Source organism: Mus musculus, chromosome 12, assembly GCF_000001635.26.
Source record: "Mus musculus strain C57BL/6J chromosome 12, GRCm38.p6 C57BL/6J".
Taxonomy (NCBI): domain Eukaryota; kingdom Metazoa; phylum Chordata; class Mammalia; order Rodentia; family Muridae; genus Mus; species Mus musculus.
Window position 1 is genome coordinate 60,735,159 of NC_000078.6, and position 11,869 is coordinate 60,747,027.

An 11,869-nucleotide genomic window follows, 5' to 3' on the forward strand; every position below is an offset into this window, starting at 1 on the left:
CTCAAATCTGCTTATGGAGTACAAGATAAAAATATTTGTATTCCCTTATCCTGGGGGCCCATATTCTTCACTCTTTTCCAAGTTCAGAAATCATCTGGGATCATGATAATAAAGACAAATGTTCCTGAGATGTTCTTACCAGAACAAATTCTACTGCCTTCACTGTTCTCCTGTTAGTAATATTAGCATGAAGGTTGAAAGGACTCCATGATGGGAGACTGTTACATATAGCTGCTTTTCTAGACATAGCTGTTTTCCTGAGCATACTTGAACTGATCAGATTAGTCATCCATACAGATAAGTAATTGGTAATGAGAAAGAATAGATGAATAATAACTTGTGCTCACTTAAGCAGCACCCATACTAAAATTGGAGCAATAAAAACAAGATTATCCTCATCCCTGCCTAACGATGTTACACAAACTCATGAACCATTCTAAATTTAAATAAGAACCATGCGGCAATGGTTACATGTAGTAGTTCCCAGGAGCCTGCTGACAAATGCAGTTTTGATCTATGCCATGCTGGCTTCAAATATACGATTTCAAAATCTACTATGCCTAGGTGATTTCAAAACTTATAATAGACTGAAGTTGTTCAGTCTCAGTGGATTTTATTTTGGGGGGGGGAGGCTTTCTATATATTTGCAGATAGGTGTGCTAGTGCCTTCCATATATTGGACAAACAACTGTGTGTCATATGCAATGTAATAAATAGAAGGTGAAGATAGTATGTATAAATCTGAATAGGCTAAGTGTATTCTTCATGGATATTTGAGTAAAACTAGTGAGAAATTATTTGTTGTGCTTATACCATACCATAGCTGAAGCTGGGGCAGGTACTAGGCTGTAAGGAAGTACCTAGACACTGCTCCAGGTTGGGGAAGTGCAGTCTGAGACATAGGAAAGCCTGAGCTGGTTCAGGGTCTCTGGCCTGCAACAAGGTCAGGGCATGTGGTTCTCAGTCTTTTGGACATTTTTCTATGATAGAGAAACATAAAAATCTCTTTTCTCTTCCAAAAAGATTAATTTTACACTTACATGAATGTCTATTTTATCTCTAAGGCCCTTAGAGTAATCGCATGCCTCTTCAAAGTTGTGTTGACATTTTCGAGAATAGTGACAATATGATATCTAAAAATGGTCTTTTGATTAGGTAAATACAAACTTTCTTTGTGAAGAAATTTTTAAAATTAAAAATATCTTCAATTTTTATCAAATTCTTTTTATTTATTGTGATAATCATTTAACTATCAGCTACACTCTTCTTAGTGTTGTGTATCCACTTTTGGATGTAAATGTAGACTCATCTTTTCATCAAAGACTAAATGCAATCTGATTGTGAAAAGTTACTCTGATGTTTAAATTCAGTTTGCAAACTTTTACTTGAGGCTTATTTGCATCTGTATTCATGAGATGTATTGCTCTATTGGGTGCTATCATTTTCAGGCTTTTACCAGGGTAATTACAAATTTACATACTGAATTTGGAAATATTCCCTCCAGTTCAACTTTCTAGTAGTGTTTGAGAAAGAAGGTATGAGTTAATATTTAAATGTTTTTCAGTTTACTAGTTAGTTTTACAAGTGAATGTGATCTCAAACAATTTAGAATTATATTTGTAGGGACATTTTATAAACAGATTGCTTTTTGTGTTAGTGGTGTGTGTGTGTGTGTGTGTGTGTGTGTGTGTGTGGTGTGCATGTGTGTGTACATATATGTGTAAGTGTTCAAAGATACAAGGAGATGTCAGATACACTGGCACTGAGCTAGTAGTTGTGAGCTTCCTATGGTTCATATAAAAAAAAGTGCTTTTAACTGCTGAGCTAATTGTCCCTAAAGGAAAAAAAATTGTTACTAACTCATTAATTTTAATCATTATTAATCTTACTTCTATTTTTAAGTCTTGGCTCATATTTTAAAAAAATTGTATATTTCCAGGACTTGTGCTGCTTTCATTTTTAGGTTATGATATTTTAAAAAATGATGTTATCCAGCACCAATTGTTGAAAATGCTGTCTTTCTTCCACTGGATGGTTTTAGCTCCCTTGTTGAAGATCAAGTGACCATAGGTGTGTGGGTTCATTTCTGGGTCTTCAATTCTATTCCATTGGTCTACTTGTCTGTCTCTATACCAGTACCATGCAGTTTTTATCAAAATTGCTCTGTAGTAAAGCTTTAGGTCAGGCATGGTGATTCCACCAGAAGTTCTTTTATCCTTGAGAAGACTTTTTGCTATCCTAGGTTTTTTGTTATTCCAGATGAATTTGCAAATTGCTCCTTCTAATTCGTTGAAGAATTGAGTTGGAATTTTGATGGGGATTGGATTGAATCTGTAGATTGCTTTTGGCAAGATAGCCATTTTTACAATATTGATCCTGCCAATCCATGAGCATGGGAGATCTTTCCATCTTCTGAGATCTTCTTTAATTTCTTTCTTCAGAGATTTGAAGTTTTTATCATACAGATCTTTCACTTCCTTAGTTAGAGTCACGCCAAGATATTTTATATTATTTGTGACTATTGTGAAGGGTGTTGTTTCCCTAATTTCTTTCTCAGCCTGTTTATTCTTTGTATAGAGAAAGGCCATTGACTTGTTTGAGTTTATTTTATATCCAGCTACTTCACCGAAGCTGTTTATCAGGTTTAGGAGTTCTCTGGTAGAATTTTTAGGGTCACTTATATATACTATCATATCATCTGCAAAAAGTGATATTTTGACTTCCTCTTTTCCAATTTGTATCCCCTTGATCTCCTTTTGTTGTTGAATTGCTCTGGCTAATACTTCAAGTACTATGTTGAAAAGGTAGGGAGAAAGTGGGCAGCCTTGTCTAGTCCCTGATTTTAGTGGGATTGCTTCCAGCTTCTCTCCATTTACTTTGATGTTGGCTACTGGTTTGCTGTAGATTGCTTTTATCATGTTTAGGTATGGGCCTTGAATTCCTGATCTTTCCAAAACTTTTATCATGAATGGGTGTTGGATCTTGTCAAATGCTTTTTCTGCATCTAACGAGATGATCATGTGGTTTTTGTCTTTGAGTTTGTTTATATAATGGATTACATTGATGGATTTTTGTATATTAAACCATCCCTGCATCCCTGGAATAAAACCTACTTGGTCAGGATGGATGATTGCTTTAATGTGTTCTTGGATTCGGTTAGCGAGAATTTTATTGAGGATTTTTGCATCGATATTCATAAGAGAAATTGGTCTGAAGTTCTCTATCTTTGTTGGGTCTTTCTGTGGTTTAGGTATCAGAGTAATAGTGGCTTCATAAAATGAGTTGGGTAGAGTACCTTCTACTTCTGTTTTGTGAAATAATTTGTGCAGAACTGGAATTAGATCTTTTTTGAAGGTCTGATAGAACTCTGCACTAAACCCGTCTGGTCCTGGGCTTTTTTTGGCTGGGAGACTATTAATAACTGCTTCTATTTCTTTAGGTGATATGGGACTGTTTAGATGGTCAACTTGATCCTGATTCAACTTTGGTACCTGGTATCTGTCCAGAAATTTGTCCATTTCGTCCAGGTTTTCCAGTTTTGTTGAGTATAGCCTTTTGTAGAAGGATCTGATGGTGTTTTGGATTTCTTCAGGATCTGTTGTTATGTCTCCCATTTCATTTCTGATTTTGTTAATTAGGATTTTGTCCCTGTGCCCTCTAGTGAGTCTAGCTAAGGGTTTATCTATCTTGTTGATTTTCTCAAAGAATCAACTCCTCCTTTGGTTAATTCTTTGAATAGTTCTTCTTGTTTCCACTTGGTTGATTTCACCCCTGAGTTTGATTATTTCCTGCAGTCTACTCCTCTTGGGTGAATTTGCTTCCTTTTTTTCTAGAGCTTTTAGATGTGGACACTATGCCCCCCCTTAGAATTGGGAACAAAACACCCATGGAAGGAGTTACAAAGACAAGTTTGGAGCTAAGATGAAAGGATGGACCATGTAGAGACTGCCATATCAAGGGATCCACCCCATAATCAGCATCCAAACGCTGACACCATTGCATATACTAGCAAGATTTTATGGAAAGGACCCAGATGTAGCTGTCTCTTGTGAGACTATGCCGGGGCCTAGCAAACACAGAAGTGGATGCTCACAGTCAGCTAATGGATGGATCACAGGGCTCCCAATGGAGGAGCTAGAGAAAGTACCCAAGGAGCTAAAGGGATCTGCAACCCTATATGTGGAACAACATTATGAACTAACCAGTACCCCGGAGCTCTTGACTCTAGCTGCATATGTATCAATAGATGGCCTAGTTGGCCATCACTGGAAAGAGAGGCCCATTGGACACGCAAACTTTATATGCCCCAGTACAGGGGAACGCCAGGTCCAAAAAGGGGGAGTCGGTGGTTAGGGGAATGGGGGTGAGTGGGTATGGGGGACTTTTGGTATAGCATTGGAAATGTAAATGAGCTAAATACCTAATAAAAAATGGAAAAAATGATGTTATCTAATTTTTGCTTCTTTACTTCCCAAACACATTTTGTTTTATGACACAACATTTTACCTGTAGACATCCATACACTAACCTACATTTCAGTAAGCTGAATAAAAATCTCAAATGTGTAAAAAAAAAACAAAATAACTTTTAATGCAGGATTTTCACCATATAATTCTTTAAAAAGTGGGCATAATCTTAACCACAGCAACAAATTTAATACCATTTACAGTGTCATATGGTAGCAAATATCAACTTTATGCCTGACATATTGGGAAGTCATTAATAAGTAATGTTTACTAGCAAATTTTCTTGAGCTGTGTGAGCTTGGTGTGTTGGCTTACATCTGTAATGTCTGTTAACCTTACACATTAGAGTGTGAGGCCAAAATAAAAGCATGAGTTTCCAGGCAGTCTAGGTTGCATGTAAAAACAGGTTCTCTAAAACTATGAAAACATGGAAATGAACTAGAAGAATGAAAAGTTACATCTAGACCTGAGTGTGAATGTGATTAAAGGGCATACAGAAACTACTTGAACACATTGTTGGCTCATACTTGCCAACTCACCTAACACAGTGTTACTATTGATTCTTCTTGCTTGTTCATGGTAGCCTCATGAAATAGAAGGTTGATATACTCAATTGAAAGACAGTGAAAATTCATAGAAAATGGGTCCTATCTGCATAATAGCCACATCTCATGATTGCATGGAAACAGTGAAGGTGGAAAATCTTCTCAAAATCTTTGTTTCCAATGTTCCTTGTGTTTTCTAAGAATAGGGAGAATACTGTGAGTTAGAGGGTATTTGTGTAGTATATACAGTTGCTGTATTCTGACTGTGGGTAAGAAATATGGAAGAATTAAGACTCAATGATATAGGGGAAAGAGGTATGGGGCAAAGCCACATGAATGAGAAAAAGAAGAAGTATTATGTGCTAAACTACTGGTTTCATCGCTTCAAAGAGCACTGAATGCCCTCACCATGATTGCAGATGCACACAAATGTACACAAAATCTAACCTGAAAACAGCTTTTCTGTTGCTGTTGTCTGTTGCTTGGTCCTGGCTTGATAGAGGTACATTGTTATGCTCATTGCTGTGGTACAGATAGAGGCTAGAGATAAGCCCAAGAGTATAGTCACTTTTTGCCTAAACAACATCCTTAGTTTGTCTTCTGAAAATCCTACTTTTTCATATAAGCGTGTACTTACTTTTGGAAGTCTATAAATATCATAATATGAATTCTGACAACTTAAGCTTATATATAGGATATAACAGAAGGCACAAATAAGTGTATAATACCGTAAGAATGCCTGGATTTGAAACCCAACTTCAATAGTTACTAGGACTATTAACTTTGCCATACAATTATTCTTTGTATTTTTTAGATGAAAATATTATAAATACATTTATTTAAATAAAATGTCATATTTACTACCAGAATAAATTGTATAATGTAAAAAGATTTATTTTTTATTGCATGATAGTTATTTTGTTAGAAATTTCTAAGTTCTTAACTTTTGGTGTCAATAAATGAATGCAGAGTTAGAAAAGTATAATTAAAATAGGAATATTGCTTCTCAGTGTGTTATTATTATGGCATTAAGTATTTACTCCTACATAGAAACAATATGCTCCCTCATGAACTACAATTTTGTTTTAGGCTTCTATTGGTATGGACTTGCTACTGCTTGTAAAGATTTGACCAAAATACTTGAAATAATTGACCTTAATATTTTCATTAGACTCAAATTTATGGTGGCTTTAGTTCTTGTTAATTGAAGTGGTGAAGTTGTGAAGGACATCATGGTGGTTGGAGTATGACTAATGATTCACTTGCCTGCAGAGAGAAAATGAGACAGGAGGGAAGAAGAGAGAGAGAAAAGGATGGGAAAGGGATGAAAGACTAGGAAGGAGGAGAAGGGAGGATTAAGATGAAGGAGAGATGGGAGGAGAAGGGAGGGAAGAGAGAAAAACTTTAAATAGTTACTCTCACATACTTTCTTTTTCGAATTTATTTATTAATTTGTTTATTTTAAACCCCATATTTCATCCCCTCTCCATGCACCCTTCTACAGCTACACATCCCATACCTCCTCCCCACCCCACCTGACCTCTAAACTACCTGGGGCCTCTAGTCTATTGAGAGTTAGGTGCATCTTCTCTGAATGAACACAGACCAGGGAGACCATTGCTGTATGTGTGTTGGTGTCATCATATCAGCTGGTGTTTGCTGATTGCTTGGTGCCCAGTGTTTTAGAGATCTCAGAGGTCTAGATTAATTGAGACTGCTGGTCCTTCTACAGGATCGCCCTCCTCCTCAGCTTCTTTCAGTCTTTCCCTAATTCAACAACAGGGGTCAGCTGCTTCTGTCCATTGAGTAAAACTATCTGCCTCTGACTCTTTAAACTGCTTGTTGGGTCTTCTGGAATGCAGTCATTCTAGGTCATTTTTTTGTGAGTGCTCCATAGCCTCAGTGATAGTGTCAGGCCTTGGGAGCTCCCCTTGAGTTGGATCCCACTTTGGACCTGTCACTGGACCTTCTTTTCCTCAGGATCCTCTCCATTTCCATCACTGTAATTCTTTCAGACAGGAACAATTATGGGTCAGAGTTGTGACTGTGGGATGCCCCCTCCCCCATTTGATGCCCTGTACTCCTGCTGGAGGTGGGCTATATAAGATCCCTCTCCCTACTGTTGGGCATTTCATAAGGTCCTTCCCTTTGGGTCCTGAGAGTCTCTCACCTACAAGGCCTCTGGTGCATTCTGGAGGGTCCCTGGCACCTCCTACCTCCTGAAGTTGCCTGTTTCCATTCTTTTTGCTGGCTCTCAGGGCTTCAGTCGTTTCCCCCCACCCAATACCATGTCAGGTTCCCCTCTCTCCCCGACTCCCTCCCTTCCACTTTCCCTCCTAGATCCCTCCCTCTCTTCCCACTTGTGATTGCTTTCTTCTCTCTCCCAAGTGGTACTGAGGTGTCCTCACTTGGGCCCTTCAGCTTCTTGACCTTTTTGAGTTCTGTGGACTGTATCTTGGGTATTCTGTACTTTATTTTTTATTGGCTAATATCCACTAATAATGAGTACAAACCATACATATCCTTTGGGGTCTGTGTTACATCATTCAGGACGATATTTTCTAGTTCCGTCCATTTGCCTGCAAAACTCGGGATGTCCTCATGCTTAATAGCTGAGTAATATTCCATTGTGTAAATGAACCACATTTTCTGTATCCATTCTTTTTCATGGGACATCTAGGTTGTTTGCAGCGTCTGGCTATCACAAATAAGGCATCTATGAACATAGTGGAACATGTGCCCCTGAGGTATGTTGGGGCATATTTTGGGTATATTCCCAAGAGTGGCATAGCTGGATCTTCAGGTAGATATATTTTCAATTTTCTGAGGAACCTCCAGATTGATTTCCATAGTGGTTGTTCCTGTTTGCAATCCCAACAGCAATGGAAGAGTGTTCCTCTTTCTCCATATCCTTTCCAACATATGTTGTCACCTGAGGTTTTGATCTTAGCCAGTCTGATTGGTTTAAGATGGAATCTGAGCATCGTTTTGATTTGCATTTTCTAGATCACTAAGGACTTTGAACATTTAGTTCAGCTCTACTGTCCAACATTGTAACAAACCCTACAAGTGGTGCAGTCTTCTGGGGAGCAGCCATTCAGTCCCAAGAACATTTGACCGGCCTTTCCTATTCAGATCAGATTGCTGTACTTCCCAAAAATATTGGGGAATATATTCTTAAAAATAAGCAGGAGAACATAAGGCAAATATAGATCCTGGGTACTTCTTTCTTGCTCACAGGATGATAAGGTCATAATTTACTATGTGTTATAATCACAATACAAAGATTGTTGTAGTTACTAACATTATCAGTGTTCTCAAATCATTTGATCCTTCATTTGTGAAAATCAGAACTAAGTTCTCTTCTACTTTATTAGATTTTCAATTTGCTTACAAAACTATCTGTGAAATATATTTCATCACTTCTAGACTCTACATGAACCAGAACTATATTTGTTTCATGTGTGTGATGCTTGTCTTCCTTAGACAGAAATTTGTCCTTGTAGAGAGATGGCTTTTATATACTGTGGCTGCATTTGAACCACATAGCAACTCTTAGACAAGTCAACCTGTCATTGATATCAACAAGACATCTTACAGTTAGGGTTATTGTTTGTTTTTGTTAAATTTTATGGAAAATTAATGTCAAGTTTATAAAGTTAGTAATTTTGGAGACAGTATAATTTTGGAGACATGTTTCAAGACAATGGGTGACTTGTTATAACCTTGAGTCTTCTATACATAAGATGGTTAAGAATTCTGAGCAGATATTTTACTCATAAAATTCTCTCCACAACCATTAGAATGGGGAACAAAATATCCATGGAGGGAGTTACAGAGACAAAGTTTGGAGCTGAGACGGAAGAAAGGACCATCCAAAGACTTCCCCATCCCATAAGCAGCCACCAAATCTAGACACTATTGCATATGCCAGCAAGATTTTGCTGACAGGACCCTGATATAATTGTCTTTTGTGAGGCTATGCCAGTGCCTGGCAAATACAGGACCCTGATATAGTTGTCTTTTGTGAGGCTATGCCAGTGCCTGGCAAATACAGAAGTAGATGCTCACAGCCATCTATTGTATGGAACACAGGGCCCCCAATGGAGGAGCTAGAGAAAGTACCCAAGGAGCTGAAGGGGTCTGCAACCCTATAGGAGGAACAACAATATGAACTAACCAGTACCCCTAGAGCTCGTGTCTCTAGCTGCATATGTAGAGGAAGGTGGTCTAGATGGCCATAATGGGAGGAGAGGTCCTTGGTCTTACGAAGATTATATGCCCCAGTACAGGGGAATGCCAGGGCCAGGAACCAGGAGTGGGTGGGTTGGGGAGAAGAACAGGGGGCTGGTTTAGGGGGCTTTTGGCATAGCATTTGAAATTTAAATGAAGATACTTTCTAATAAAAAAAGAATCTCTCCACAAAACTTGTCACAAGACTTTCAAAAATATATTCTTTTAAAAGTTATTCCTAATACATGGTATTATGGTCAGAATATGGTTTAAGCTTACTATAATATAAAAATATCTGCTTTAAGAATTTGAATGAAAAAGTAGAGACACATTAGTCAGAATATATTAGGGAAATGAATCTACTATGATACAGAAATTCACACTTACTGACTAAGGAAAAAGTGTATAGTATAAAATTCTATTTCATGCAGTATGTGTATTGACCTTTGCCCTTGGCTGAATAGAGCCTCTCTACCTATGTCAATTCCTGGGCAGAGCATGCCAATAGGAAGTTTCTTATGCCTTGAAAATAATAATTTTTTTCATATACCAATTATAAAGGCAGAATGATTTTAGGTATGTTAATTGAGTTATATATTAGTCCTTTAATCTCAAACATGTAGTACACTGATATCAAGCATGTGGCAGACAATCATAGAAACTTAATAATGATTATATTTTAAACTTTAGGGAATATTTCCAGATGAACATGTTTTTCTAGAAAGGATGGTATATGTTACATATATTTTTCATTAAATTATTCTTTCATAATTTCTTACATGAATAAAATATATTTAGATTATATCCATCTCAAAGAAATCCTTCCATCTCAACATATTTATCTACTTTATGTTTTATTCATTTTCTACTTATAAATCCAAACTCTAGCTTATGTTATCTCTATACTTAAAATGTGCATAAAATACAGCAGTCAATATTTCAGTAGTGAGTAGTGAGGAGAATGTTGTTAATGACGATCACCATCCAGATAAAGAGTGATTTGGCAATAATAGGCACTGGGTGAAAGGACAATTTGTTACTTCAATGATGTTTGTTACATTTGTAGATTCTAACCAATGTACTTCTTCCCTTGGGAAATTTTATTTCAAATCCTTTGTCTTCAATAAATCATGACACTAAGTAGAACACCTCAATGAGTTAAATGCATTCTTGTATGTAAGTACCAAGGACTAGGCTGTTTATGGACACATCAACTCCTAAATTCTGAAGGTATCAGTTTGTGAAGGCAAGTAGTGTCTCCTCTATCCTTGTAAGAAGGAAAAGGAATGACAGTGTATCTAAATTTTAGGGTTTGTCTTTGATCCGAAAAAAGTATACCATATTCTTTACATCACTAGATGAGCTATGGATACTAGCTTAGATATGGGGAGCATGTTGAAGACAACATTGTAGAATACTCAAATAATTTTATAATAGGAAGACTGTTGTTTCTCATGTGTAGAAGGTGTTTCTATTAAATAGTTTTGATAACATTTCACTTAAGTTATTAGAAAATAGTTAATGGATTGAAAATTTGTTTTAAAAGGGATAAATATTACTATGTCATATGAAAACAGAAACAGTGAAAGTTTTATAGTAATCAAAGCATAATGACTATTTTACCCAGCATTAATTTATAATCACTATTTTCATTTTTTATTCCAATGTCAACTGTGTACTTCAACAATGCTTTTGCCCTAGATAAAAGTCATGGCAGCAGGATGTAGGGATAATGTATTCTCTGTGACAGAAAAATTTAAGGGACATCATTATAGGGGAATAGGGAGGGCTTAAAATTAAAAAAAAAAATTTTTGGGACTGGTTTGAAAATAGTTACACTTGCTTCAGGATTCTCCTTGAAGGCAAATGAGTAATGGTTAAGAGGTAATAGTTTGAATTACACATAATGGGTTAAAGAGAAGTTAGTTTAGGCTCAGTGAATTTTCTAGGCTCAATAATAAATTATTTAGAATTGAAAGTAAACGTCTAACAAATCACAATAAAAGACAGTATTAATGCATGCCCTCCTAAAGAATGAATAATAAAGATGTTCTGCAAAATAAATAGCCATAATATACTGTATATGTGGGAAGAAACACTCAGTTTCAGAAGCATTAAAATACAAATCTAACCATGTAATCATTGGAAAGAAAGAGATTCATATAGCTATGCATATTTTTCTCTGCTGGAATCTATATCTGCATTGACACTGAAGTTGCCATTCTCCTTTATTGGGTAATAGGTATAATGTACTGACAAAGCACAGCTATCACTTAGCATTTACTCTTCAGTCTTCTGGCAGAGAATACCCCTGGATCAGAAATAGATAGTATACCCTTTAGGAAAAAGGGAAAAGAGTACATAGTTAGGTGCAGAACAGTTACATCATAATAGGCAGACGAATGATGCAGTTCTACTTTTTCAGTCATAAAATGGAAATACAGAGTTCAAAATGGCATATTTTTCTTCTACCCTATTGTCAATATATCCTTTGTAAGATCTTTATTTTACAGAAAATAATTCAGGGTTTCATCTGAAAGTCTCTTCCATTGTGGTTTTGGATTAGAAGTTGCCATGAAAAGACATGCACACACATTTATCATTATTCAGTGACAGTTGAGTTGC

At 36.6% G+C, this 11,869-nt stretch overlaps 1 non-coding gene across 1 annotated transcript; it reads left to right on the top strand.

The window, feature by feature from the left end:
- The first annotated feature begins 339 nt into the window (after positions 1-339).
- Positions 340-446, top strand: Gm23059. The gene has a single exon (XR_003950307.1). It is a non-coding gene; the product is annotated as a U6 spliceosomal RNA (small nuclear RNA).
- Positions 447-11,869: the final 11,423 nt, after the last annotated feature.